Source organism: Rhagoletis pomonella, unplaced genomic scaffold, assembly GCF_013731165.1.
Source record: "Rhagoletis pomonella isolate Grant_MI unplaced genomic scaffold, Rhpom_1.0 Rhpom_scaffold_01909, whole genome shotgun sequence".
NCBI lineage: Eukaryota > Metazoa > Arthropoda > Insecta > Diptera > Tephritidae > Rhagoletis > Rhagoletis pomonella.
The window spans coordinates 4,854-13,273 of record NW_023460463.1 but is presented as its reverse complement, the minus strand read 5'-3'; positions in this window follow the sequence as shown (position 1 = coordinate 13,273).

Sequence of the window (8,420 nt, the reverse complement as noted above, 5' to 3'; positions counted from 1 at the left end):
TGTTTAAGCTATCGGAAGATAAAGAAGTTGCTAAATGTTAAATGTGGTGTCCGGAAAATGTATTTATGTCGTTTTTTTTAAATTGTGAATAATTAAACTAATTTTTATGTTAATGTAAGTCAAATATGTTGAAATCTAACTATGTTTGTATTGTTCTAAATAATTTTGCTTGTTACTAATAATGTTTTTCGTTTTTGCAAATTAATAAACAGCCTCCCTGAAGATGACGCGAAAATGCGTCGAAACGCGTAGGAGAAAAAAATAAACTTTGTTTTTATTTTCAACACACCGGCCGAAAAGCTCCAAATACAAATACACAAATAAAGTTATTTATAATTGCGTAAGCAGTCCACAGAAAAAAAATCAGATCGATTCGTTGAATTTTGACCCTAATTCCATAATTTCTTGATTTGGGACCAGTGTGGGGCGTGGCACCTCCAATAGGCGTGGAAAATTTAATCAGCCATAACTTCCAGACCATAAGTCACATGAACTTGAAATTTGGTATGCAGACATACCAATGGTAGGTGCTTATAGGAGGGTATGTATACACGAGTTTGCTAAAGGGGGCGTGGCACATCCCATAGGCGCGGAATTTTTTATCAGCTATAACTACGGAACAATAAGTCCCACCAACTTGAAATTTGGTATGCAGACATATTAATGGTAGGTGCTTATAGGAGAGAATGTAAAATAGAGTTTGCAAAAAGAGGCGTGGCACATCCCATAGGCGTGGAATTTTTTATAAGCTATAACCTCGGAACCATAAGTCACACGAACTTGAAATTTGGTATGCAGACATATCAATGGTAGGTGCTTATAGGAATGTATATATAAACGTGTTTGTAAAAGGGGGCGTGGCACATCCCATAGGCGCGGAATTTTTTATCAGCTATAACTTCGGAACCATAAGTCACACAAACTTGAGATTTGGTATGCAGACATATCGATGGTAGGTGCTAATACAAGCGAATGTAAAAACGAGTTTGCAAAAAAGGGCGTGGCACATCCCATAGGCGTGGAATTTTGTATCAGCTATAACTTCGGAACCATAAGTCACACGAACTTGAAATTTGGTATGCAGACATATCAACGACAGGCGCTTATACGAATGTATATATAAACGTGTTTGTAAAAGGGGACGTGGCACATCTCATAGGCGTGGAGTTTTTTATCAGCTATAACTTCGGAACCATAAGTCTCACGAACTTGAAATTTGGTAAGCAGACATATCAATGGTAGGTGCTTATAGGAGGGAATGTATAAACATCCAATTGGCGTTGTTTTTTTTATCAGCTATAACTTCGGTACCATAGGTCACACGAATTTGAAATTTGGTATGTAGACATATCAATGGTAGGTGCTTATATGAGGGCATATATAAATGAGGCTGAGAAAGGGGGTGTGGCACATCCCATACGAGTGGATTTTTTCATCAGCCATAACTTCGGAACCATAAGACCCACGAACTTTAAATTTGGTATGCAGACATATCAATGGTAGGTGCTTATACGAGGGTATATATAAACGAGTTTGTAAAAAGGGGCGTGGCACATCCCTTAGGCGTGGAATTTTTTATCAGCCATAACTTCGGTACCATAAGTCCCACGAACTTGAGATTTGGTATGCAGGTATAGCTATGGTAGGTGCTTATAAAAAGATAAAAATAAATTAGTTTGTAAAAGATGGCGTGGCAAATCCCATAGGCGTGGAAATTTTTAACAACTATAGCTTCAAAACAATAAGTCACATGAAATTTTAATTTGGTATGCAGACATATCTATGGTAGGTGCTTATAGTAAGGTGTATATGAATGAGTTTATAAAAGGGGGCGTGGCACATCCCGCAGGCGTGAAATTTTTATTCAGCCATAAATTGGGAACCATAAGTCCCATGAACTTGAAATTTGGTATTCAGACATAGGTATCTATGGGAGGTGTTCAGAGTAAAGTATATATAAATGAGTTTGTAAATGGGTGATATACATATATGTATTCATCTATTAGATAAATTGGATATTTAAAACTGTGTGTGTGTTTTTTTTAAACCTTACCATCTTTAGACTATTTTGAAATTAAATAGTTTTTTAATCTCGCGATGCTGTTAAACAAAAAGGTTCATTAATGAATAAAAAAAACTCCTTCCGAATTAAGTATTTTACCAGAAAAGTGCAGCTATACATAAAACAGCTAATCGAATAGACAGCTAAACGGAATGTACCGTAGTAGAATAATTTTAATTTAAAAATTTGATCTTTACCTTAACCCAGCTAATATTAATAATGGAAAAAGATTTGTAGTACAAGTGGTGATCAATATATATTAGTTAAAGCACGATAAAGCTAAAAGTATAGCTCATAAGCAGGCATGGGCAGAGAACGAGCACACGCTCAAAGAGCATAACCATCACGTGTACGCATAGTTGCCAACTTGGTGCTTTAAGCACTAGATTTAGTGCTTTTTGAAGATTAAAACGCCAGAAAAAAAATTACTTAGTACCTAGTGCCTTTTTAAGCGCTGTTTTGAACTAATATTACTCCGAAATAGTTAAAACCTGAAATAATTTGAAATATTATAAGCTGCGTTGTCTCATGAAGATGCGGAATTTACAAGAATATAAAAATTTAAATGCACTAAAATACAACCATGATTGATACAAAGCTGAAGTTGCAATCTCACCTTGTTGAATTCTAGTCGCGTTGAAAATGCTAGTACGCAGGTAAGTTAAGGATTTCTTTTTTTTTCTAATTGTTTGTACAAATTTTGATTATTTTACCACCTGAGTAAAACAAATCGTTTCTTGGTGCTGAATCCAAATCTGGCCACACAATTTCTCTAGTACTAGAATTTTTAGATATCCTACCCCCAGATTGCCAAAAACACGGGTTTTACCGATATTTGAGGTTATATAATGAAAACATCAAATTTTTTGCTCATTTCTTTCTCGAGAATAGTAGTTTTAATAGTACTTCGGTATTACGTCGTAAGCATGAGTCATCATAGCATGTGTAGAGGCTATTTAATCGTTATGAGCGAAAACGTTTTGTGTATTGATTTATGTATGTACTTTTGTAAATATTGTTAATTTTTTGCCTTTGTTAAATACAAACTGTTATGAAAAAAGCATAACATGATTAAAAAAAAATTGGTGCTTTTAGTTTGGTAAAACGCCTTTTTCCCAGTTTTTGGAGCTTTTTGAAAATCGAAAGTTGGCAACACTGCGTATACGTATGCAAGCAAGAGCGTAACGATGAGAACGCAGCAGCATGCAAAATTAATTACGCACACCAACACATTCTCACTTTTAGCGATCCCTTGTTTGTGGTAGTGCCCACCTCTGCTCATAAGTATGCCTTAATGTAAACAAAGAAAATATTTTGTCTCCTTTAATTTATGCTGAACTGAATATTTGTACTACTGTTTTATATTTTCATTTGTTTACCCCGAACGACGACAGGTGCTCTGCTAGTTTCTTGATAAATTTGAAGTGGGATTTTTGTAATATTTTCAGTCTTGTACAAAAGATTTTGTTAACGGACGTGTTGTGAGACACTATTTTCAGCACTAACGGGCTTTTACAAGATATGCAATTGCATATGTAAATGTTACTTTTTTGTATGTCCCCGTATATTAGAATGTATCAGAAAAGTAGCATTTACATATGGGAATACATATCTTGTAAGAATGCTTTAATACTGTTCGATCAATGCATTTTTGTATGTTTGAAACATTAATACAGACATATGCATACAGCAGTAGCAAGTGTATGGTTAGAGTACGCATACGCTCTGAGAAACCACGCGTGTTAAATGGAAATGAAGGTTCATTTATACTGGAATGTATACACAGCAGCAAGCACATGCCACCAACAGTATCAAATTTCTACTGGGAACTTAAGTATTTATCCATATGTATAGGTACATAGCCGTATTCATGCGCGGTGTTTGCATAATCGGAAGTAATAATCATATGTACCGCCTTTCCTCTTACTGTGCATATGCCTAAATGTATGCAAGCCTTTGTAATAGGAAGTCAACACAGGGTGCTTCTAATGAAATTAAAAACTTTCTGCTGCATTACACATGCTCAGCCTTTCGAAATTTTCTGCTGGGCTATGCGTTACAGCTTCGCAAATTTTACCCCTACCGAAACCAAAGATGTATACACATCAAAAAAGTCATGAAATACACCCGAAACAAAACCTAGTGCAGGTTGTAGGTATGATCGAGTACAACACGAAAATAGGTCGGGTATAATTCCTGAACCCTCCATTTTTTAATACCAAAAAACCGTTATTTTCGTACTTCATGCGCTTATCTATTAATAGCTTGATTATTTTAAATCCGATTTTAACACGGTGTTTAAAGAGGCCAAGCCCAATGAGTATATTAAATTTAGTCGATATCAGTCCAATAGTTTTTGAGATACGCATATATGATATATGTGAGGGGTGTCGCGCTCATTTTCATAAAATTTTATGAAAAATAAATTGTATTGCTTAAGAGCTATTGTATATATCAATTTTGAGTAAATATTGAACTCCTTAGCCGCAATACTCAAAAGCTGTTTAAAGATCTATAAATCCTCTTTTCAAAACTTATTCGATTTGCAAAATTGGATGGAAAATAGTCAAGCTATTAATAGATAAGCGCATCAAGTACGAAAGTAACGTATTTTTTTTTGTATAAAAGGTTCAGGAACTATTTTCATATTGTACTCGGCCATACTTACAACTTAAACTAGGTTTTGTTTCGGTTGTATTTCATGATTTTTTGATGCGTAGATATACATCTTTGGTTTCGGTAGGGGTAAAATTTGCGAAGCAGTAACGCATAGCCCAGCAGAAAATTTCGAGGGGCAGCAGAAAATGTTTAATTTCATTAGAAGCACCCTGTGTTTACTTGCTATTGCAAATGGTTGCATACATTTAAGCATCTATGTAATACTTCTATATTGGCAGTAAGCTAACTTCTCAATGAGTGAGCATTCCGAAATCAAAGCGAGACATACCACGTTTATACGTAAGCTCACTGTCTATTCGACGGCGAAAAATTCTTATTTAATATTGCCTGACTATAAAAAGGCAATAATATGACCATCGAAAATTAAAATAAATTTAAAAATGGCAAAGTCTTGATTATAAAAAGGCAATAAGATGACCATCGAAAAATAAAATAAACCTAAGAATGGCGGCGTCTTGCGCTTATTTGCAAATAGTACCACTAATCAATACTTATTTGCGTGATTTAGTTATTTGCAAATAAAAAATTAACTCCGTGTTTATACGGCAAAGTTTACCATTTCGCAAATTGTTATTTGCAAATAATACGTGCGTATAAACGTAGTAACAATATAGTACCGTTTTTGTCAATGTATTGCGTACTTGAGTGCCGTTTTCATACCCGAGCGCACTTGTGCACAAGGGTATATTAATTTTGTTCACATAACGGTTGTTTGTAACAGCCAGAACGAATCGCGATAGATATAGACAAATGTATACATAAATGCTCAGAATGAATAGAGAAGTCGATTAAGCCATGTCTGTCTGTCCGTCCGTCTGTCCGTCCGTCCGTGTACACGATAACTCGAGCAAAAATTGAGATATCTCAACGAAATTTGGTATGTGGGTTTCCATTTATCCAAGGTAGGTTGGTATTGGAAATGGGCGAAATCGGACTGTAACCACGCCCACTTCCCATATAACGGTAATTTTCAGAAATACGAAAAGTGCGATATTTTAGTAACTACTGAAGATTATTCACTCAAAATTGATATTTAACATAAATTGTAGACGAAAAATAAGAATATTATAAATTTTTGGAAACTGGGCATAGCCACGCCAACTTATGGTTACATGTGTATATCTTGGTAACCGCTGCACCAATTTCTTCCAAACTTGGCACAGTTGTTGGCCTTAGTACACCATATCAAATACCCGATTTTTAAAATCGGGCAGTAACCACGCCCACATCCTATATAACGGTAATTTAGAGAAATACAAAATCTTCGATAAATCAGTAAATATTAAAGCTAATTTATACAAAATTGATAATTGCAACAACTCTTCACCAGGAAATACGTTTATGATAAAATTTTGGAAAATGGGCGTGGCACCGCCCTTTTATTATCACATATATATATCTAGGTAACCGTTCTACCAGTTTGTACCAAACTCGGTATGGTTATTGTGCTTGCCACATAAAAACAAAATGTTGAAAATTATTGAAATCGGACTAAAATTACGGCCGCTTTTCATATAACGGTAAATTTCAGAAATGCTTGAAACTTCAATATTTCGAAATTTAAGGACGCTAATTTACTCGAAATTGATACACCCCGGCTTACCATGTATCGGTAGCTTTCGGAAAGGTGAAAAACATATATTTAAAACTTGCGCCGGGTATCTAATGTTCGGCTCCGCTCGAACTTAGACTTTCTTACTTGTTGTATATGTGTTGTGTACATGTTTATTTATAAACGTATGTGTTCCTTTTCTTTCGTACGTGTTTATTGATATACATATCTGTACTGTAGTGTTTTCGGACGGTACTAGCTCTTACTGCCAATATAAGAGTATTACATATATGCATTTAAGCATATGCAGAATAAGAGGAAAAGCAGTACAAACGATTTTGACTTCCGGTTAAGCAATCTCCGCGCATGTATACGCCCAGCAAGAAGAGTTACGGTCACTTTCCTAGTGACGTGACCGTCACGCGTGCCCGCTAAGTTCGGCACGTTTTGCTATCACACTCTTAGGGCCGTTTTCACCAAATCTGATTAACACTAATCGCCATTTAAACATCGTTGCCGACGTTACTTGACTCCATGCGTATTACATTGTGTCGGTAACATCGGCAACGATGTTTAACTGGCGATTAGTGTTTACCAGAGTTGGTGAAAACGGCCCTTAATAGTGAATCAAAAATGCTCCCAGAAGTTTTGTGTACGTGTGATTTTTCAAACCAAATGCCTGCTTGCTCATATGTGAAAAGATTAGCTTAACTACTTACACATATGTGAAAGATAGCTGGCACGGAAAAACAATAGATGGCCCTCCAATCAAAAATTATTACAGGTGGGTTAGTAACACCATAAAATTTGCGTTTGGGTTGCAGTTTTGGTCACGCTGGTTTTGATGGGCGGCCATGTACCTATATGGATACATACTTAAGTGTGTATGTACGTACTTTTGTTGCAAGTGGTTTTGATATGCGTAACATGGTTTTAAGCATAGGTTTAGGTAGTCTATTGATAAAAAAGCGCAGCCAAAATTTAAAAAAATACTGAAATCATTTTAACCGGGACCGTTGATAACTGATGAACATACAGTGAAAGGTCCCATATGCGGACACCGATGGTCACTTACTTTTTGTCCGCCTATGTTCGTAAAAAATAATCTTAAAGTCCAAATTTAAAAAATTGAAATTGCAGGTTCCTAAACGACATAATGCTTGTACTTGAATCGATAACAACAAAATGAATGGTAAATAAATTCATATTTATGGTGTTCTCTTTTCTTTCGACAAATCTTATTGCCCGTCTCGCTCAAGCAAGAAGAGGGCAACGGAGACGGAGAAATTTTTCTAGAAAAGAAAACATCTTTAGATATGGACGTATGTACTTGAGTACATATACATATGTACATGCGCAAGAGTCAACATCAGACTGAAAAAAACATCAAAATTGACCGCTTATTAGAGCTCCGCGTCAGCGTTGCTGTTTTGCCTAAATTTAAGAAAAATTGCTTAAGTTTTTCCTGCCTGTTAAAATGTTAAACCTTTCTTCGTTTTGCTAAATATTTTTATTAAAATAGTCAAAAGGGATAACTTTCCTCAAAAATTCATAGTCAGAAGAGTTACTATTTCAATAAATTTTTCAAATTTATTTTAGGAACACATAAAGTTCCAGCAAATGTTGCTCTACGCAATTCCCGGTCGGCGGTCATCGCATTTTCAAACCTTCGAGTGTTCTTCTGCCAAGAAATCGCTTCTCATAAAAACCATTTGCCGTTCGGAGGCGACCTAGAACTTTAGGTCCCTTCATTTGCGTGACAAGATCAACACGCACATTTTGGATAACATGATGCCTAACTCGTTTTTTGCATGCATTGAAAAAAACTAGCGAAAGGGCAGATAACTATTATAGGAGTATGTGTTGAAGGCCTAAAAGAATGTGTAATAGTTTTCAAATTTAGCAACTGTTAGGCCCGATTTCTGATGGCGTACTTAAGTAGAGATTGTTGATTAATTTCCACTATTCTTTTTCAGATCATACATTTAGTCTACACTTAAATAGCCAATTTTGCTATTTAAATATGAGATATGCAACCCTGTGTTTATACCAAACAACCAAGATTGATTGGTAGGTTGTTTAATCAATCCCACCTAAAACAATCACCTGTTCAGCAGAAAATGTAAA